This window comes from Scomber japonicus, chromosome 2, assembly GCF_027409825.1.
Source record: "Scomber japonicus isolate fScoJap1 chromosome 2, fScoJap1.pri, whole genome shotgun sequence".
NCBI lineage: Eukaryota > Metazoa > Chordata > Actinopteri > Scombriformes > Scombridae > Scomber > Scomber japonicus.
In genome coordinates, this window is record NC_070579.1 from 18023761 (window position 1) to 18046946 (window position 23186).

Sequence of the window (23186 nt, forward strand, 5' to 3'; positions counted from 1 at the left end):
TCGACAAAGACAAAAAAACTATGAATTCACAGTTGCCTGACTAAAGACAATTTAAGGCTGTGTTTGATTAGTCCTTTAGACATCCATGTAGACATATTGAATTATAACATTTCATGACATATGGCTGGCATATGAGCTGTGGGGATTGACTCTACTGCTGGAGTTTTGGGGGGAAAGTTAACAGGGTGGACTGGGAGACTGGAAAGTCTGAAAGGTCATAACAAACCAAGTTGTAAAGCACAATGTGAAGTAAAGTGTTAGTAGCATGTGTTCCTACTGATGGTCAAATGTTCCTCAGGCATGATAGGACAGATGTTCATTCATATTCTGCATCTCACTGAATCGCTCAGTCAGGCACCTCACACTTGTGATTTATGTCACATGCCACACTCACGCAGGACTTACAATGCACCTCACATGGTTGCTCGTGCCTTCTCTCTCTCTCTCTCTTTCTTTCCACCAGTTTGAACATATGACACTCTCCACCCTGGCTAAGAAACAAAAGGCCCCTGTATCTGCAGTCATTTCTCTAATCCTCCAAATGTACATGCTAGCCAGATCATTGTAACATTTTTCTTTGGAGTGCTTGGATCCTGTTGCACTTCTATTCCATGAAGAAGCCTTGTAACATGTGGGATCCACACTGATAGCACTCCTCAGAGACAGAGAAAATAGCTAAACAAATTAAACATGAAAGAAAAGTTCTGAAGACAAACCTAAATAAATGTAGACCACACACACAGGTCAGAGGACTTGTGTTATATTACCATTTCTTAATTTGTTTAGTATTAAAGATTGCATACAAAGGAAGGAAGAGTGTTGAGAAATGTGCACATATTTAGTGTTAGCTTAGCTTACGTGTGTGCAGATCAACTCATTTTTTGTCCTTCCTTTCTTGCAGAGTGTTATTGTAGACGAGATGAATGATAATGCTCTCATGTCTTTGGTGAATTTGAAGCTACTCATGAAATCATAGAATGCTGCCAAAAAATAATCCATAACCTAGACACAACTAATTGTTTTTACACTTCGATTATTGTATAGGTTAAACAAAAGAGATACAACAATGCTGGCAGGCAGATTTTTTCACCTTTGGAAAAAATCTGGCTAAGCTAAAATAGCCAGTTGTTTACTGTATTCCCAGTACCATACAGTCAGTGGAGTGGTATCGATCTTCTCATCTAAGAAAGTAAACATGTGTATTTCCCAAAATGTCAAACCATGCCTTTCTAGTAATCTGAAATGTTTAGGTGTAGCACTCTTTTAGCCACCACCTTTTATTGATGTAGCACTTTTTCTGTCAGTTGATTCATCTGGCTCATGTTTGAAGCATACAGTGTACAGGTTCTGTTTTACATTACGACATGGCAATCTTTTATATTGGTTACTGAAGGGATGCAGATACATGTGAAGACTATCAGGAATGCAGATGCTTCAGGTTCTGAGTTAGTGATCTGACTCATGTTGGTTCCATTAATAAGAGCAAAGGAGGAGGAAATCTGACTGTGCCCTGCACAACCTCATGTCTATTTTTTCTGTCAGGTAGAGCAGTGCAGTTTCCAGTTAATGCTCACTGTGGCCTAATCACTAGATTGTGACGTAACGATGGCTGTGTCACATGACGGCCTGGAGCAACAGATCTCTGCTTTTCTTCTCTCTTCTGTCCTTTTCCTCTCCCTTGGTGACTGACCAAAAACAGCTCTGCAGGTAGAATCAGCTTGCTGATCAATTGAATCCTAGTGACCAAACAATTCTCTCATTTGATTTGTTACAGCATGAAAATCTCCTTACATTTTAAAGTGATGTAATGTTATTTAGTATTCCTGTGTGTCATTTTCACAACCTTTGCAAATGTTTGGGGGATTTTCTGTGATGTATGTATGCAAATGCATGTGCAATGCTATTCAATATCTTGATATTCTTCTTTGAATCTAGACAAAGATTAATAGATTACCACAGAAACACAGAGGACATGCACTTCTGTCTGTAATTTCTTCCCTAGAGAGCCTCCTCCCCCTCCATAAGAAGAAGGGATCTGTACAATCTACATTGTTCCTTATGTCTAATGCCAAACAGATGTGGCCAAGTTGTGGAGATTCTCAGTGCAAGTCTTTGTTCTCCCACAGCTTTTTGTCTCTCTGCCTTCTTGTATTGTGTTTTGACATCTGTTAACTGACTATAACATTATTCTAACAAGTTAATTTGCATTATTTTATTGGACAAATATGTTTCCCATTAATAGATATAGGATAGAATAGTTGGGAACCCAAAGAAAGTTGAACTTTACAAATGGTTCAATTGGTCTGAATGAAGTTGCAGTGGCTGCTTCTGAAAGTGAGATTATTAAATCATTTCTACAGTTTTAAAGTGTACAACAGGAAGTTGGGGAAATGTGAATCCAAAATTCTAGACTATTATATGTATTATGTGAGCCAAGACACAACTTTAAGGGGAATGCCAATCAATTGTTTAAATTCACACTTTTGTTTACAGTTTTATGGCAGTTGATAGTTTTACTTTTGAGAGTTCTTTTGATCTTCCATGTGTAGGTGAATTTGTGATTGCAACTTAAGGAACCCGACAAATGAATATCAGGGTTAAAGGGTTTCAGTACTAGTTCTTCCTCATTCTCTCAAGATAATACAAAACTAAAACAACTCATTCTTAGCTGCTTTGTTCCATGGCTAGCTCAAAACAACCTGAAATGATCCAGCTGGAAAGTGCTGGTAACCGGGTATATCTTCCTAGAGGGAAAAGACAGGAAAGAATAACTGGCACCACAATGATAAACCATATCCAAGTGCTCATAGTCATAATTAAGATCAATGTCAGCAGTAATCCCAGACTGTTTGATCGTGTTGTACTGGGTTCAGTGGGCTTTGTCTTTGTGGAGCTCAGGAAGCAGTGGGCAAGGCACATAAAATATGTTTTCCCATAAATAGCCATGAGCAATATAGGAGTTGGTGATTTGTGGAAACTTATTAAGTACACAAGGACATAACTGGTTTATTCAAGCTACTTTTAAGGGGCGAGGTTGAACTTACTGAACTGCTGACAGCTTGTATTTACGAGCCTTATGTTATACTGTAAATCCTTGAGTGTAATGGACAATCCCTCAGGGTCTTCATTTTGAAGTTGCTGAATTAGATAAGGGAGTTTAAGTTATTCATACAAGTCAGTACATAAATGTTAGTATGTTATGTTTTGATGGTTTAAAATTGTTGGTGTTGAATGGCTGAGCGATACTTCATGAGTCAGTGAATGTGAAGGAGGTATAACCGTCATATTTTAATAGTAAAAGCGAGATATGACAACATTCTGTAAGATGACAAATGTATGAATAACAACTCAACAGCTTTTGTTGCAGGGGATAAACCCCACCTCTGTACAGTTCTGACACAACTTGTTTAGCAGGTTTTCTGTGAAAAACGGCAAACACTCACACACATACAAAACATCTTTCTGGTGTATGCTGCTTTTATGCTTTGTCTACTTAAATCCGCCTGATCTATTCGGTATTTTAGCTTTTTTCTTAAAAAGGTATGTTTCCTGAAAGATCAGATCAGTGTTATTTTGAATTATAATATAAATATATATAAATATTAAATAACACTGAAACTGCCCAGATAACTACTGATAACAGGCCATAATGTCAGCGATCATATCTATTAATCATCAGCTTTCGCTCCCAGTATTTGAAATAACATTTCAGTGAAACAGTGCCTTTTCTCAGAGCTATTAATGTCAGAGTAGACTATTTCCCAGAGGAGGTTGATCCTGAAAGTAGACAGCGGTTGAAAGTTAGCCCATATCTGACTGCATGAACCTGTTAGTCTTGAATTGTTTCCTGTTTTAATCAGCACAACCTGAAGAGAAACTCCACTTTGCTAGAAAGCACCCTGTACCATGACTAAGAAGCCCTCTGTGCAAAGTTTACACACATAATCTAAACCTTTTTCTGTGCCTTCAAGCGGCATCACATGGAGACTCTAATTAAGAAATGGGCTCCTGTGCGTACAAACCCACTAACCTGCCCCCAACCCCTCACAATGCTGCACTTTTCCACCCAAGCTGCTTGTCTTTTCCCCCTCCAACCCTTTGTCTATGCAACAGTCAATATATCTGACTAACTTGATGAACTGTGTGCAGAGCAAAGTTAATTTCTTTCAGAGTGCATGGTAGCCATGGCGACCATCTTATGAGCGCTCCAAAGCCCATCTGGTCTAAACATTACCCCAGCACGGCTGACTACAGAATAGACTGCTTTGCTGTGGTGTGCACATGTGCTTTATGCATTGATCCTGCCAGTAAATCAATAGTGCCACATATTCAGAAACCTGCATTTGTGCTTGTGTGGATCAGCACCTTTAAAATTGCATTTTAGAAATTGGTTGGGCTATAAAACCTGAAATGGTACATTTTTGTAGCTCATCTATTACAGAATTACTTTGGCACTATTTGAAATACAAGTTGCTCTGTTATCATCTGTGACATTTAGTTTTAGAGCCTTACCAAGATAGATACTGTAGTTGATCTCAATTGGAGTGATGAGAGGAGAAAGAATACTTTATATTGACTCCTCATTCCTTTTCCAAACCACTATAATCTGGCATGACATGTGAAACTCTTACACAAAGCCAAGTGATGAACAAACGTTGATTCCCATGTTTCTTCAATTTGACCTCTAGCCTGCAAGTCTTGGCATGTGATTAGCTCACAGGCACATTTATTTAGCAAATATTTCCTCTCTGTTTGCAGGATCCAAATCCAAACCAGCTTCCAATTAAACAGGAAGCGGAGGTGAACAGTAAACAGAGCAAAGGGAAACATTATTATAGGAGGGAAATTAAAACATGGCACACATCATGGCAGTGAAGGAATTCCAAATGGATTGAATACCAGTTTAGATTTCTGAGTCCAACGGGACTGAGCTAAAGAGCAAGAATAGGATGGTGGTTTATCATACATAAAAACAAGACAGCCAGTTTCCTTTCATTTTCTACTCCCCAAACATAATGTCACATATATACTGTGCTGTCCAGAATAACTTTGAATATGACATTTCTGCATTGTACTTTTTTGTCATATGGCAAGTGAATGTGCTGATATTTTTTGCCTCATTGGCTTATAAGCAGCCTGATCTAAGCCACTGTTGCTAAGCTCCCTCTTTCCCTCCACTGAGTGGGAGGCACGTGACTCTCATTGAATAGAAATCACAAATCCTTCTGAGTGAAAGGATATTTTCTCTATGATTCATGGCCTCAGTTTAAGGATATAGTTATAAATTGCACATCTCACACCTCAGCAATTCAGGAAGTAGAGACATCTTTAACAATAATTTATGTTAGTTCTTGAGCATGGCCTGTCTATTGTTTTAGCATTCACTTAAAGATATGTCTGATATAGCAAAGCTTCAGGAGTCATCAATCATGTTCTGCCATGTAGCTTGGTTCTTTACTGCACATAAAACTATAGTCGTACCTAACACAACTGTGTAAGAGGTTATTTTAGTAAGGGAGCTTGTGTAGCTGCATATTATTTAATCCAGGACTTTCTATCGGGTCCTGAGTCAGAGCTAATATCAGATATGAAAATTCCCAAATATAAATACATATATGGATGCAAACCAGTGTGACTGTCATCAGGCGGGTTGGCTCAGAAAGACACCAGCTGCTGGACTAGTACATTCCACTTAGGAAACCCAATATTGAGCTTGAGCCACTTGAAGCCCACAGAAGTAGTTAGTGATGTCATTCAAAGCCTTTGGTAGAGTTACGCTTCTAAATGACATTCAGGACCAGCTGTCTGTCTTTGTGCTCCTTGTGTAGACAACAGGGGGCCATGGGGCCTAACCTTTTCAATGACAGCTCTTAGCAGCAAGACCGTCCATTTCTGACAGCCATTTTAGAAGAGGGCAAACAGCCATCACAAGCAGTTGTTTAGATAACCGTGGACCCCTTTCAATTTGCGCTATAATGACGGATCTTTGCAGACCATGTGACAGGGTCATAAGCTATGGACATTCCCTTTCAGATATTGATCTAAACCTGCCAATTCTTTTTATTTTTATCAGAGGATAAATAATGACAAGCTGTGTAAGAATGGCTGCCATCCTCCTTTTCAAACTTTTCTCCAATGAACCTCTTAGATTTCTTGAAAAGCCTCTGCTTGTCCATAGATTTGATTTAACTGGAACTGACTGACCTTTATACGTTTTGACATTATAGTCTTGGCGGCTTGTGTGCAAGTTTACCTCTCCACATATTGTTATGCTTATGCTGGTGTTTGGCAGCACCAACATTTTTTGTCTGCATATGTTCATCCTTTAGATGGATAAACAGATCTGACATTTAGCCTTCCACTTAGGAGAACACACACTTATTCAATCATACATTGAGCAAAGAGTGTTTTTACTTCTAGAAATGGAAAGGTTCACCGAGTTCTATTTAATGTGGTTTCATTTATAAAGTGTTATCATCACATTATCTAATTCATAGAATTTCTATTTGCATGAGCACTTTTTCCAACTGAAGTAGCACACTGTGACTCAATGGAAAGTGCCACTGTGGATGAAAATGTGCCAATGTCTCTTTTATATGAGTTGAATTTGCATGATAGCATTATGTGTGAGACAAATATTGCAAATTTGTTGCAAAGCTGGAAGAGTCATGTGAGTTAATGAAATCATTTAACCACAGAAAAGAAACAGCACTTTCATTTCATCACCTAGCACTGTTAAGGCCTTAAGCCGCACAGGAGCTATGTGATATCAGAGTGGCATCAACATAAAAAAGGCCTGCTCAGCATGGCCACGTTCTCGAGCACAGACGCTGTTGTGGCTGTGGCTCTTAATTTCTTTTTTTATTCTTAACTTCTGGTAGCGGAACCAGCGAAAACAGCATTCAAGAAAATTGTCCAAGCGTAGGAGGGGCGGACCGGCGAGAGGCGGGAAGGGATGCTATTCGCTTTGGGGTGCTTACGTAACATCTCACTTGCCTCTCTCTCTGTGGAATGCCAGGATAGTGTTTGTAAACAGAGCGGCCATGTGCGTGTGCTCACGTGGAGGAAGCTTTTGAGTCGCTGCCCTCGCTGTCTCACCCCTGAGGTAAACCCTGACATCGATACATGCTCGCAGGGCCAGGAACACTCCCTCCGGCCCTGTGCCACTCAAACAGAGCCTTATCACTCTCACTCCATAATTACGCTTCAGCCCGGCTAACAACGCATATCATCATGGAAAAGGAAGTCCATGAGTCATATTTGGGATTAATAGTGTGTCTGTTGTGGCAATGAGTGATAACATTTTTGTATGTCAGACTCATAAAAGCGTTACAACTATTACATAGTTCCAGCGATGACCAATAAACCACACTCAGGCCATAACTCCCTTTGAGTCTCTTTAACAAGGTAGAGCCTATGTGGAACAGAGATCCAATATTCTTGTTGGGATTGAGAATGGATCTGGTTTGATAATTATTCATAAATAACATATTGACATGATAAATTGTGCATTTAATTTTCTTAAAACCACAATGTTTGGCACTACTTCTACACATAGAAAAGTCTGAGTTAATCACACTCACAGTTAAAAGATGTTTTGACACATTCTGCTGGCTTTAGGAATTAGTCAGAAATTTAAAGCATGGATAAACCTCCTATTCATTATAAAACTGATGCAAAGATTATGTTATATAATAATATATAATGTTTTGCTTTTTTGTGTTAATAATTTTCAGCTTTGCTTTAATCAGTAAGGACATTTTTACACATAGAAAATCAGTGAGGGATGAAAATAGGGGACTAGATTCTGTCATGAAAATTCCATTGCAAAAACACCTGATTGTGGTTTGCTGCTTCTCTGCTTCTCTCTTTCTTTCTCTTTCTATAGCAAAACAACCCCCAATGGTAGACAAGAGGAAAATCAATATTGAAGAAATCAATGCAACACTGAGTATCTCGCCATTTTGTCTCAGGAAAGCAGTCAAGCTATGACCAGACAGCCAGCCAGTCAGCAGGTAGTGCTATCTAAAATGTCTAACCTGCCACTGGGTCTGTTTCTCTGTCTCATTTTTGCAACACCCCTTGGGTGGAAATATGATGCGTGGGATGGACAGAGCAGGGTCAGAGGTGAGGGCTTGGGTAAGGGCTTGGGTATTGTAAGTGGGCTGCATTGTTGTGGAACGCTATGGCAACTGGACATTCTTCCCAAAGGTGATATTGTCTTTGCCCTGGGAGTGACATAAAGGGGACTTACAGCCATGACGAAGGAGCAACCCAACTGCATGGGCTTATCTGTAGGTGTGGATAGATGAGAGAAGCTATGTAAATGTGATTGATCTATTTAGCCCTTCCCCCCACTCAGCCCCCTGTAGGCCCATTAATGCTCTAGTGCCTTTTCAGCTGCTGATGTAACAGCAACCATGCAGAGGCTCATGAAAACACCTCCAGCAAGACTGTGTGTTTATATATTTTTTATTTTACAGTTTTCATCATGAGTTAATATCCAGGTCAGGATTAGCATTTGTAAATCCTGTGTACAGTGTTACTGAACATGAAAAAGAACACAAATTGCACATCTGAACTGTGACAACCAATAATACTGTGTTTTTATTATTACTTTTAGCAAGCAGTAAACTGGCAGTCCATCCAAACTGAACAGATCAACTTATGCAGCAGGCGTAATATGGAATCTAATGTTTCATGTGCTTTTATACTTAAAAATAAGAAATCTAACATAATCCACTAAATAAACAAGATACAGAACCAGCTCCTTCTTGACTACTTTGAGCTGTTTAAAAAATAATTACACAAAATGTCTGTCATGGGTTAGTTATGACCTAACCTGATCTTTATCCTTAATGTCTCAACATTATGAATGAAGCAATATACACACCTACATGTACATACATGCACAGACCAAGTGTGGCTCAGCATTTGATCTCGTGCAGTTACAGCATACTTTATGAATACTATGATCAACCCTCACTTAAGCACTTGTGTTGACACTACACAGTCAAAGACCATGCTAGTCATATCAAAACACAGCCACGCCGTTGCGTCAGAGAGGTACGCCGGCAGTGTTGTTTCCAAAGTTTCCTGACAGCTCACTAGGAATGAAAATGGGATCCTTTTCCACTACGAGCAAAGAATATTTTTGGAGAAGAGAGCATGTAGCGTGAAGGCTACAAGATCTGCAAAGACAAATGTAGCTTGTAAACAAAAACACTTTAAAACAAATGCAAAAGGGGAAAGGGGACATTTGGCTGATTGTCCTCCAGTCATTTGACAAGCAACTGACTTTAATTTAACTTCACTTCCCCTACACCTTTTCTATAACCCCTTTTATCCATGCTCTCTACTCTGTAAATGTTACTATTTTCAATCTTCACTTGAAATTGTGGCTTTGACATTGTTTTAAAACTAACTTTTTAAAACAAGATTGAATTCCTGCAATGCTCCTACATTAGCATTATACAGACAGCCTACAGTGTTAAGTTACAAGCCCAGTTAAGGGTAAGTCATTATTCTCCACCTAGCAGGCATGAATTACTTTGCTTTTTACCTGAGGCCATACTGTGGCTACATTACGACTGTAGTCAGTAGAATACACAAGTCCAATACACAAACCTGAGGGAGATCTGTTATATTCTAATGGCCCATTCAGATGTTAATCTTAAAGTAGCACTTAGTGAATTCAGGAAAAAACTAACATCCAATTAGCTATTTGCTGATTGAAATAACACCTAATCTCCTATTACAAATCTGAATTAGCATGTTGTTATCATGTCTTTAACTACTGTATTTCTAAAATATGTGCATACTAACACAAACACTAACCGACAGAGTATGCAAGTAATTATCTCTCTGCTATCACTCCATTATCATTATTTGTTTCAAGTCTCAGGTCACCATGCTGCTATTCTACACCAATTCCTTTCAAAATGATTACAGATACACACACACACACAGACACACATAGAAAAACACAAGCACACATAACTCTTTGTGCTGTCAGTAATCTATTGGTCAATTGCTCTGTTTCCAAAAGAACACACTAGTCTGATTATTGTGATATTTAACTGCTTACATTGCATTAAAATATATACATTCTTGTCATGTTACTATTAGTTTAACTTGGACAACTTTTCCTCAAGAAATAAAATGTTTGTTGCTTCTGCTCTTTGGCAACAATCCCTTGTTTAGCCCCTAGTTTTAAAAAAAACTGCTCCAGAATTACCATTCTTGTTCCCCCAGTTAATGGTGCAGTAGGATAGAGTTTCATTTCCTTCAGAGCTTTCTGACCTTGTCTGCCTTCACTACACTCTGCCACCACAATTCTCTTCTCTTTTGATTCTCCTTGGGATTTGCCTTTGTGTCTGCTTGTCATTCAGTGGTGAAAGCAATGAAAGCTGATTCACAGAGATACACAAAGCCAGAAGCTATTCCAGCTCCACTGCTGTGCAGACACCATGCACTTAGTGCTAGACCCGTCCAGGTTGGACTTTTACTCTCCTACATACAGTCTCCATACTGAACAGCACAAACAAACATACACAACGCAGGATATGCAAATGAGTAGCTACAATGAGTAACTCTGCATTTTAACATATTTAATGAAATATAACACGGTTCTGTAATAGCTGTTGATTAAACATAAATGTTAAAAAATGTGTTCCCACTCGTACAAAAGCTCACAAATAACACACTCAAACATACCTTTAGTAATATTGCCTAACAAAAATATGCAGGGGTGCAATGTTGAGAAAGAATGAGAAGCATTATACAGGCATTTCAATTATGCTTAAAGAAAAAACTCCTGAACAAGCAGTCTAAGTACACCATTTTGCATTGCATGATGCATTCAAAAGCAGTAAGAATGTTGAGTGAACACAGAACTCACAAGAACCACAAAAGGTGTCTCTCAGTTTCAGCTGGCAAAAAAAAGAAAGAAAATCGTCAGCCATGTTGGAGTAGCTTTATCTAATATCCCCTCCTTATTATGTTGGCTCTTGCTTTTACGGTGGGGAACATTAGCTGTACCTCGCCTGATACAAAAAGCAGCAAAAACACACCCAAGGTTAAAGGAGAAAAGGGTAAACAAGAGTATTAAGCCTCCGAGCAAATTCTCACCTCCTTTTATGTCCCTCCACTTTGTAGAAATTCCAACAAACCGTCTGGATCTCCTCTTTAACAAATCCTAAAGGGCAGCCATCTTGCCTCCTTCTGTTCTTCTATGAAACAGACTATCCTCCACATCAATATTCATGGAAACCAGTCTGACGTCGGCTCTCATCATCAGGAGAAGCCCGGGTGTCGCTGTTTGCCGGCCTGAGAAGCACACTCATATGTGCCTCCGGTGTAAGGCAGCACAGGCATGCAGAGTGTACAAAATGTGCGTGCGGTTCAGGGGGAAAGAGCCTTGCTTTGGTGGCAAACTCAAATAATCAGAAAATCACTTTCCTGCTGAGTCCTTCCCACACAAAGGGACAGGTTTTCTTTTCCCCCCTCTGCTCCCTCCTCTCTTTTTCTTCTTCCCTCAGCCGCACACAATAGTGAACACTATGATGGCTGCCCTGAAGCACTGGAGTGGATTCAGGACAGGTCTCCACCCCCAGTGCACTTTTTGTTGAATATCGCACTGGTCTCAACTGTCTGACTATGGCTTAGTAGAGGATGCCTCCACCCCCTTTCTTCCTCAGACAGGAAGCTGAGTAACTTAGGGTTTTTCCCTCCCTTTTGCACTCTGTCTATCTTGACTTCCTTCTTTCATTTTCTTTCTTTGTGTCATACGTTACACAAGTTCCTCTTTGGTGTTGTAATAGCACTTTTTTTTGTTTCTTTTTTTGTGTGTGAGAACATTACAGCAACAATCAGAGGTGGCCAGTGTGGAGTCCGAACCAGTTGAGCAATGCACTCATTTCCAACGGCTGTGTCTTATTTTGGAACTCCTCGGCTGGCTGGCTCATTTTTAGAGTGGGGTGCAGGACAACTCTCCAGTCTGCATACATGCAGCATACTTTGCTTCATGTGTCTGCCAAGACCACCTCCTGTTGACACTGGCCACGTGGGCTTGAAAGAGATAGAGAGAGCAGTGTGAGAGAGAAAGGAGCTGAGTGTGACTGAAAAGACAAATTCAGTCTTGTTTGTGATTTGAACTCATTTAGTTTGATATCCTCTGTACATGCAATATTTAAGTTATAAGATATTTTGATTACTTTCACCTATTATTATTTGCCTAATTATGTTTTGTTTTATGTTTTATGTTTTTTATCTAGACCTTCAGGGTGTCAGTTGATGTTTGTATGTCTATATGTATGTCTGTATGCTGTCAGTGCAATTTTATGTGGACCTCAGGAGGATTAGCAACCTTGGTAACAGAAGCTAATAGGCATCTGAATAAAGAATAAAGAAGAGGTTTAAAAGAAAAGCAAAAGACTTAACATAATCACACAAACAATTCACAATTAGTATTGATGTCAGTTAAATATGTTACTATTTGTTAACAGTAGAATTTAAAAGAAAATCATGTAACAACATGCTTCTTCCATTAACTGCACAATTTAATTCCTTTACTTTACTAACAGGTGGGTCTTGTCTGAAAATAATCTGCCTTTAGCTGCAGTTCAGGCTTAAATAGAGACCCCACCTCTTTCCCAGCAGCCACTGCCTAGCTGCAGTGACATTTGTTGACTCAATAGTTGCAGGCTCAGAGCAGAAAAGGAGATTTGTTTTTACACAGAATGGGGGAGGGGAAGAGGCAGGGAGAGGAAGGAGGAGTCACTCTGGCTGTAACACAGTTTCTGCAAAAAGAGGAAAAAATAGAGCTTTTTAATGTACATAAAATGTACAGGCTTCTTTCTTCACATAACCCAGTTGTTACTCAGATGTACATTAAACTGTTGAATTGTACATTCAGCTGTAGCTGTTTCAAATGAAGTCAATTCTCCCTGTTTGTGGGATTAGTTAATGGTTAACCTTTACTGGTAGCCTTACACAAAATGTCCAAAATAAAGGAACAAATAAGGAACATTTCCTCTTTTCATGAGGAACAGTGTTGAGATGAATCCAGGTAAAAGCCCTAATTCATCCCCTCATTTATCAATACTGGTCACAAAGAAGGAGATACATGTGAAAACAAAGAACAAAAGTATCAGAAGGATATGTGTATATTACAAAAAGAGCTGCAATTCAATCCAGAAGAAGTCCACAATATCTTCACATTTCCTGTAGTGCAGCACATAGTTGTTATTTAATTATTGGGTCAAGGAATTTCTGTTAGTATTTATGTTAATGTTTTTTCAGTGTGGGTGAAAAGGCACTGGATGTTTCTCGAGTTTCCTCAGGAAACTGCTGACAGTGGCATGTGTATGCTTGTTTTTTGTTGTTAATCCTTTTTTGCATAGACTAAGGTAATGTGAACTGCAGCTATAGTCCAGTTAATGGTTAGAGAACTAGAACCATAAAATTTTAAACCCCAGGTGACCAGTGAATATATCAGAAGTGAATGATTGAAAAGCCCATCTTTCTCTCTCCTCAACTGCCATCAAAGCGCCCCTGAGCAAGGCAGTTAACTTACTACTGCACCAATGAAATGTCCCAATGATTAAAGCTGCAGGGCTTTCAGTGGCTGTTTGGACTGGTGGGCTTCCTTCCCTCTCCCTGCAATTGCTCCCTCAAGCCACTGCTGTAAACAAGAAAGTGCATTCAGTAAATATGTCTGACATTTAAGTTTTTGTAACTGCTGTCCAAAATTATATGTATCTACAATATGTTTAATTAGTTACCTGTGAAGCACAAAATACAAGTACATTTTGATATTCTCAGAAAAACAGCATGTATGTTTTTCCTTCTCTGAATGAATGTATTTATGTGTTACTCTCAGCCACAGCACTCCAATAGTACAGTCAGTGCATTTATCAGTGCTTATCATGCATTCAACTTAAAATGGCTGCATTGACTTCTGGTATATGTATTGTTTCAGCAGTCAGACTGCAGAACTCCTTGCTAGGTTGCTTCCCATAAAAGCTACTGTAACTCGTAAATCGGAGATTATCTTGTCATTCCTCTCGCCTTTTCACATTTCAAAGGGATGGAGGTGTGTGCTGTCACCTCATCTGTAAACACAGAGCCGTCACCTCATGCTGACCCAGGGTCATCAAAATTTAGGCACACTTGTCACTTGTCTGATTTCACACCTTAAGATGAGGATGAGCATTAGTGAAGGATTTAAACAGTTTTACCTTGTGGGCCCAGTGCTTTTGTTGATTTATGCTAAACTAAACAAAGACAGGATTCTACTGGGTCCTAAGGTCAAAGATCTGGACTGCTGGTCTTGAGATCTGTTTGTCACTGTAAGGCCTGTGATGGTTTATAGTCTGGCTTCCTGAACTGGCTTTTTGGCTCTTTCATGTCAAACTGGCTGCAAAGCATGAGGTCACAGGATGAAACTGGCCAACAAGTCTTCCAAACTAAATGACAAAAAAACACATGCACTCCAGTAGTACACACATTTTCTGATCTGACGTCCTCCCTATTGGTAGGATGACAACATTTGTCCTTCCCAAATTGTTACAAATTACAAATCTATATCTCTCATGATGTGACAGTGTTTGGTTAAAGGTGCAAAAACAACTTGGTTAGTTTAATTGAAGCCAATGTTTGGGTTAATAACCACTTTGTTAAGGTAAGGTATATAAGAAGCTCATAATTATGCCTGGAGAATGATCATGGTCATTGTTTTAGTAAATCATGGGAACTTGTGGGTGGAAACTGGAAACAAACAGTGATTTCATCATGCAACTTATTTGAAAAAAAAATCAGTCATGTTTTCGTTAAGTACTTGGGATGTCATTTTTGGTTAATTTTGCTTTCAGTGATTTTAAAGAAAAGGTGTGATGTAGCTTTCATTCGTGAGAGCTGCCCAGCAGCTAAATGTCAGAACTAGCTTGTCTGCCCTGCTTCTCTTGACTCTTAGTTCTTCTTTCTTCACCTCAAAGTGTTTTCAACATGTTTAGTTATCGTAGCTCTCAATGGAATAACTCAGGCTTGAGGAGCCAGTTTCTTGTCCTCTACCACACTGATTGGCAGTGTATCAGTGTCAATCATTCGGCACACAAATTGGGTGATGATCTAACAACAAAGTAACACCTATGTTGTTATTACAGATACATTGTAGGACAAGCATGCTAGGCTAACAGTCTGTCAGCTGTGTGAGTCATATCCAGTCTATGCTTATATCTGCACCATGCTGTGTTTCAGAGCAATCAAACACTGTAAACACACCTGCCAGCTCCCCAGCAGTGGTCTTAAACTGAAGGCATTGCAGCAACTGCAGCCCAAAGGCTTATTTGCATAAAGCCTATAGACTGCACATGGCAAAGCTATGCTAATGATGCTATTCATGCTAACTAGCTGCTAGCCACTGTGGAGGTTGGTAAAATGGGTCCATCATATCTCTTTGTATCTGCAGGTTGTGTGTTATAGCCTCCTTGTGCGACACTTCGGTCAGTAAATGTGTGTTATTTCAGGGCTGCGCACAATCTCAATCCTGCAAGATACCAACATTTGGCACTGATTGATCTAACATGAAGTGAAGTCATGAGTTCATTACCCAACCCTGGTATGAATTTGAACCTATAGAACAACATTTATACCCAGTCCAAAAGTATTCTCTGTAGTTTACTGATTAACAGTTAACCATTGACATCACTATTACACATACAGCACTGAAACAGCTCTACTCAAGGTTATGAATGACCTTCTGATGCAGCTGATGCAGGGTGCCCATCTCTCCTGATTCTCCTTGACCTGAGTGCTGCATTTGACACTGTGGATCACACTGTCCTCATAGAGCACCTCCACACCCCCATTGGACTATAAGACTCCGCACCGGATTGGTTTTAGTCCTACCTTTCCAGCGGGACCGAATATGTCTCACTGCGAGGTTGCAGGTCTAGATCACTCGCTGTTACCTGTGATGTTCTGAAAGGATTGGTTCTCAGCCCTATCCTGTTTAATCTCTACATACTTTTCTTTGCACATGTCATCAATAGACATAGGATGTTGCATTGCTATGCGGATGATACTCAGCTGTACATCAAAATTGCCTTAGGCCTCTCTGCAACCATGTCATGCATTAGCACCTGTTTTAAAAAGATAAAAGCCTGAATGAGAATACATTCCTCCTGTTAAACAGCAGCAAAAGTGAAGCTCTCCTTATTGGCACTTCACACCAGATTCAGTCATCCCCCATACCTCATCTCACCGTTGACAGCCAGGTCTAATTGAGTGTTAAGTTTGACCCTCAGTTGACTTTTGATGACCATATAAGACATCAGTGCAAAACCCCTCTCTACCATCTCAAAAATATCTCTTAACCCTGTTAGATGCAGAGAAAACTTTCCCCTGCTTTTATCTTGTCAAAACTGGTCTAGTGCAATCCACTCTTCACAGGGATACCTGGCAGAAGCATCCAGACGCTCCTGTAAATTCAGAACAGTGCTGCCAGAATCCTGATGAGAATGTGAAAACATGAACATATAAAACCAATTCTGTATTTATTGCACTTGCTCCAAGTTTCCTTTAGGATTGACAACCAAAGTCCTGCTACTCACATAAAAATCCATCAATGGACATGCGCTGCCCTACCTACAGGAACAGATCATACCACAAGCCTCCACCCACACTCTGGCACTATCTCCTCTAGGCCCCCAGTACTAAGCTTCACACCATGGGGGATCAAGTCTTCTGCTCTGCTGCACCATGCTTTGTTGCTCTATAGTATCTGAACCTGATTTCTTCTTTTGCTTCCCGCATTCAGGCCATCTGACAGTGCGTGAAAACCCACAGCCTTCCCATTCCCTTCTGATAAATCCTTAAATGCATTAATCTGTAGTGCATTTTACTGTCTCACTTGTTCCTCAAACAACAGGTCCCCACCAGTGCAGATCCTTGCATCATAGTGCCAGACTGCCAGTTTTAGTCTGAACGCAGCCTTTCAGTCTCCACTACACCTCTGTGGATCTGAATAGTTTTTTTTGTCAGTTTTCTTATTCTTATTGTTCACATTCACATATAATAAATACATTATAGCTAAGTCAAGTGATTTATGCATGTTATATTTGCGTTGTTTCTGATCATAAAAATGAAAATATGTTAACTTATTTATGTTGGGGTTTTTTTTTTTGTTTTTTTTTTTACATTGGGTGACCCCGAGCATGGCAAATTGGCTGGTGCCCTGGGGATAATCCAACCCAGTAAGTAAAGATAACAGAAAAGGCGAAAACGTTTTAATTGATTTAACCATAAGATATTATAAGTACAACATAATTCAGAGTATTTGACCATCAGCCATTTCTCCACATAATTTTGAATGCTTTTCATGTCTATCCTTAACCTCCATAGCAACACGATGGCTCTTTCCTGATGTGATATTAGTTTTTCAGTCCTTCAGGCCATGTCTACACTATTACATACAAACTTGAAATTGCATTTCTTTGTTTTATTTTATTTCCATTCACACCATCCACAATGCCTTTTACCAGAAAAAAAGATACTTTCCAAAACTCTCTCTCCAAATCCATTTATTGTCATGTGATCTAACACAAGTGGCTTGCACATGCCAACATGAAGACACGTAATTATTTTCAGTGATTTCTAGAAGAATGTCTTTCTTTTTTTTCAGATGACCTAAAAACTGATGTGGTTGGAAAACAGGTCATGTGTAAACATTGTTTTCAAATCTAACTTAATTACTGTGGTCATGAGCTCACTTTGCTGCCTGGAAAAGTTTTGTTTTTACATTTGGTGTGAATCATTTGCTCCTAAATGAGGTGGAGACTGATTTGTGATGAAAGCCTTTGATTTACAGCTTTCTTTACATTGGTCTGAAAGTGGGAGAAAAGGGTGACATCTGACGTTTGAGAAGAGCTACTGTGGCTTGCTGTGAACCTGAGAAAAGCAGCACTTCTCACAAGAACCAGCAGTGTTAGCACACACCTCACCTGGGGCAACCTAAACACACACACACACACGCACACGCACACACACACACACACACACACACTCAAACTCTTTATGTAGGGTAATAACTAGGTATCCTCTGCCTGGGCCAATACACAAGTGTGTGACCACAGGACTCCCCCTTAACAAGATGTCACCTACTGCTGCCCCTCCTCCTGTAGTTATCTTAAAAGACAAGAGAGAGTCGTTAGTGTGGGTCTCACATAGCCTAATTGTTTAAGCCACAGCAGGGGGTCTGAGGCACGGTGGTGCAGATGGGGGTTTACAGAAAGAGAAAGAGAGTAACCAAGATAAGCGGAAATCAGTTATTTTATAAAACTCAGATCTAAAAGCTCCTAAATTTTAACAGGTTTTGTGCCATTTTCCACAGTTCCTGCACATTTGTATTCTCAGGATTTTTATTCCCATTGCACAATGCCTCTCTGTCTCCAGTGTGTGTGTGTGTCATCTAACGATTGACAGAGTTCCTCCTTGGGCACAGCAGGGTTGGACAAGGCCAATCATGGCCTGCCGCTGTTCCCGTGGCGACCAACTGCTTCCGAGAGGTTTAAGGGCTGGTTCCCGCATTCAGACTGCAGGTGCTTCCATCCTCCCTTTACACCGCCCCCAGCCAAAGCCTCCATAGGCATGACCCTCTGTTCATAGTGGGGAAGCCCTTTTTGCCATCTGTGTGATGGAAGTTTCTCGCCCACTTCTCCAGCCCTTGATCACAGAGGGAAATAAGTGCCTGGCCCCCAGTTATTTGCCATTTTGGGTTTTTTTGTGCAGATTGAAGCTGTACTAATCTTATAAAAAAAACACAAGGAAAGACAGTAATCATTTTGATTGTAGTATATGAGCAAGCAGCTTGTAAGTTATACACATACCCATACAAGATGTCATAGATTGACCATGTTAAAACAGCACCCCTATCTTCAGTAAATCAGTGTCATATTTAAAAAGACTACCATGCACTTTCATAGAAATCATACCAAAACTTTTCAGGATTACTATTTAGTTGACAAACCTCATGCTCCTAAAGCATTTACACTGAAGCCCCACTGTGTTAACTACATGCTCTGGTGTTAGCATGGAACAGATGATGACCCCTGCTGGTGAAGCATGATGACCTACAATGCATCTCATCTGCCTTTCTGTTTAGATTGGCTATTTCAGTATCAGCAGGCCTGATGTTTTATTTAATTAGTTTCTTGGGCACTCATGTCAAAATCCCATTGTCAAAATCCCCCCATAAACCCACACTGTTTGCTTTGCCTACCTAAAGCCTGGTGCTTTCAAGTACCTTCAGCAATTTTCTCTATTTGAAAAAATATGTTTTAAAATGTTTTAAGCTCTATTTATCAAGGTATAGGTCTACATAGAAGTCATATTACTAAAAAAATATTCAATATTGCTTAAAAAAATACATCCACGCCTTAAAAGTGACAAGCTATTGCTTTGTGGAGACCCTGAGCTGTGCCTCCAACAGAGATAAGATTTGTCTGTATAAAGGAACGATAATGATTCTGCCCCTCCTTGTGCCGACAGCTGGCACTTGACATTTGTGATTGTCTGGCATTAATGTCACATCGCACCACAGCAGTCATGAACGGTCCCCAAACTGTCTAAACAACATCCTGATTCACCCTCCTCCTCCAGGTGGCTCCTGTTTTTTATCCCCCACCTGCCTGCCAACTGTCCCTGCAGCAAACACTCTGCTGTAACAAAGCCAGAACACATCAAATACATCTTTCATTTCTGCTTGAGTCTCAGTTTGTCAACTTATAGTAAACTAGTAGTGTTAGTTACTATTGAGGAAAGTATTATGCTGTTACAAGTAAAAGTTAAGTCTAATTCAAAATTTCATGTAATGTACATTCAAATATTGTCAACAAAATTTTTAAAAATGACTCATTATGTGAGCAGAAGTTGTTCTTTTTTAAATTACAATCATAGGTATATTACAAAGTCTTATTTATGGTTTTTGATGCTTTTCTCACTTTCAAATTCAAAATAAACTAAATAAATGGAGAAACACAACAAATACATATTCCATACAGTATCTGAGGGTTCACTGAATGGTGTGATAAATATGAAAATTATGTGAATCATATGATATCCTTCACAGTGACCAGATTGCAACCCAGTTGAACACCTAAGGGAAGGTTTTGATGTTGGACAGCACTCTCCACCACCATCATCAAAACACCAAATGAGGGAGGTACTTCAATGCAATAGAAGCCCAGGAGCGTTGAAGCTGTATAATTCAGTATGTGTTCCACATATAGAAGGAAAACATCTGTTTTATTATCACTTTTATTATCACATCCACAGGAATAATGTTTTTGAAATGAGAAAACTTTAAACTTTGCAACTCTAGTTAAAAGACAACAAGACTGCTGTAAGGACAATCAACAACGCTGAGGATTGTCGCTCAACTTGTTAGTCAGTATGGAATGATACACAACCTGCCTGTTGAGCTGCCTGCGGCTCATGGTTCAGAAACAGTCACACAGCTGCCCAGCAGCAGCAGCTGCCTCCTCCTTGCTTATCTATGCACTGGCAGCTGAGACGGTCCTTCTAGATAGCACAGACATGAAATCATCCCTTCACCTGCTCCAGGCTTGGTTCAGCATGACAAGCACCCAGCGCAACAACCACCCATAGCCATGTTGTCTATCAGCAGACAAACCTCCCTTCATCTGAACTGCTGAACCATAAAACACTTAAACCTGACAGGAAATAAATACAGATAAGAAAGGCAAAGCTATAATTTTACTCCCAAACTAGTATGTGACGATGGTGGAGATTAGGCTCAGATTAAGGCATTTGGCGCATAATTCAGCCAGACAGGGAGAGACAGTGTGGCATTAAGGTAATTAAGGTGATGTTTTGCAGCAGCAAAGATGTGCTTGTGACTCAGTGTATGTAGCGTAACAGCTGTGCCGTGACACATAAGCCCCCCTCCGCAGCCCATCACTGATTGTGGCAAGTCCTTGGCTGTGACCTTGCTCTCCCTCTGCCCACGCAGTTGTGAGCAGGAGATGGTTGACGATCAATTTCAGCTGCGTGTGCGCTGCGGAGGAAGGAAGCATACGGTTAGACATGATTTACGCACAAACATGAGCGCTCCCTGATATGCCCCCCAAGCCCCACCCCCTCCTCCACTCACAAACACACAAACAAGTACTTACATAAATTATCATGTTTTGTGCCATTGCAGATCTTTCTGGTGAATCTATAATGTTGGTTGCAGGTTTGTGGTTTAACAAAGAAAGAATTGAGCAGTGGAAAGGATGTGAAACCTGTATCCCATAATATACAATGAACTTGGAAAATGGAAGTCAACTGGTGAAAGGTTTTGTTTTTTGCCAGGTTCGTTTATAGGGGATTATTCAACACAGACAAGCACACTCAAGTGTCTGTGGTTCAAGACATTTTAAAGTACATTTTATGAGACTTCAAACAAAAATGAACAAAACCAGATATTCCATGATTTTATTTATTAGGTGGAAGTAGTGCTAATGAAGACATCTGAAGTTGAAGAGAGTGGGTTTGGAGTCTCAGCTGGCATAGCTGGCTGTCGGCAGAATTAAAAAAATATTCTAGGATCAGAAACAAAGACCGCATTTCATTTTCATTTATAGTATCTTTCAACCTATATCGGTATGTCTTTCTCTCCTATTTATCTTTATTCTTATATTGATCTGTTTCATGCCGCCTAGGGCGGCTGTGGGCAGGAGGTAGAGCGGTCGTCCTCTAATTGGAAGATTGGTGGTTCGATTCTCGGCTCCTCCAGTCCACATGTCGATGTGTCCTTGGGCAAGACACTTAACCCCAAAATTGCTCCCGTTGCTGTGCCAACGGCGTGTGGATGTGTATGAATGGTTAGATCCCCCTGATGGCAGGTTGGCACCCTGCGTGGTAGCCCCTGCCATCAGTGTACGAATGTGTGTGAAAGGGTGAATGACTTGTCATGTAAAGCGCTTTGAGTGGTCGCACAGACTAGAAAGGCGCTATATAAGTACAGTCCATTTACCATTACCATTCCATTTACCATTTACCTTTCTTATTAAATGAAGCACAATGAGGAGATGATGCTGCAAGTCTTGGAGATGTTCTTAACCTTAGTATCACTTCTTTGGGCTCCTTCTGAAGAGTCTTTTCAGTGTTCACCTATCAATAATCTACATTTAACCTTTGGTTCATCCTTTACTCTGTTTCACTCTGTTTCACTTTGTTCCACTCCTCCTCCACCTAACATGACAATAAATGTACATATATTGATAATATGAAAAAAACATTTAGAATCCATCTGTTTCATAAGATACTGTATAGAGGGATGTAAATCCATCAAGAAATATCTACACGATGCAACAAGTAGGTAGGATGTTCGAATCAGTGTGATGTGCTCCAACCTCTCCCCGTCAGTCACAATCCTGCAGCAGAGGCTCAGATGACTCAGATTATCAAGAGATGAATGTTTGTAGAGCTGTGATGCTTTGTAGTTCTCTGATGTGGTTGTGATAAAAAGCATAGTCTGGGTGAGCTGTAGACCTTCTTTTCAGCGAGGTCAAGCAAACAGGGATTTGATCCACCAACACAATTAATTGTATCCTGGTCAAGGTTTTGGTGTGTGTGACATATTGCTAAAACGTTGTAATAAGGAATCTGAACACACACGCTGTTGTCCAGAATAACAAAACGAGAGGGAGATCAAATTGATTTAAGCAATTACTGTATGGTGTAAAAAATAGCTGGTTTTAATAGCATTCCTGACTCAGAACAAAGGCTTTCACACAATGACTTCATATTCTCACCATTGGTTGTAGATATCCAGAGGAAGATTAGAATTATTTATTTCATCTTTAATCGCAATCTCTAAAATACACAAACAGTTTTATCCATGGGAAAACTCCTAAACCTGCCTGCTCATGCTAACAATGATAGTGTACCTGATCATAACTTTGAGATTTTGGTTAAATTCAGCTTGACATAAGGCTCTACACTGTAGCTGTTATTTCTATTATTCTTCATAAGCAACAGTAAACAAAGTAGTAGTTTAGTTAATCCCAGTCTAAGTGTGACCTGTCCTCTTGGAATACTCCATCTTGACAAGCGGCGGGCTTTCAGCTCACTTTTACAGAGAGCTTCATCATAATGATATTTTTATTCCAGGAGACATG

At 39.9% G+C, this 23186-nt stretch overlaps 1 protein-coding gene across 1 annotated transcript in view; it reads right to left on the bottom strand.

The window, feature by feature from the left end:
• The window catches only part of tet2 (tet methylcytosine dioxygenase 2), a 32563-nt gene extending 21022 nt beyond the window's left edge, over positions 1–11541 (bottom strand). The window contains exon 1 of the mRNA XM_053330940.1: positions 11131–11541. The gene's annotated coding sequence lies outside the window, so the exon portion shown is untranslated. The remainder of the gene's footprint in view (positions 1–11130) is intronic.
• Between the last annotated feature and the right edge of the window lie 11645 nt (positions 11542–23186).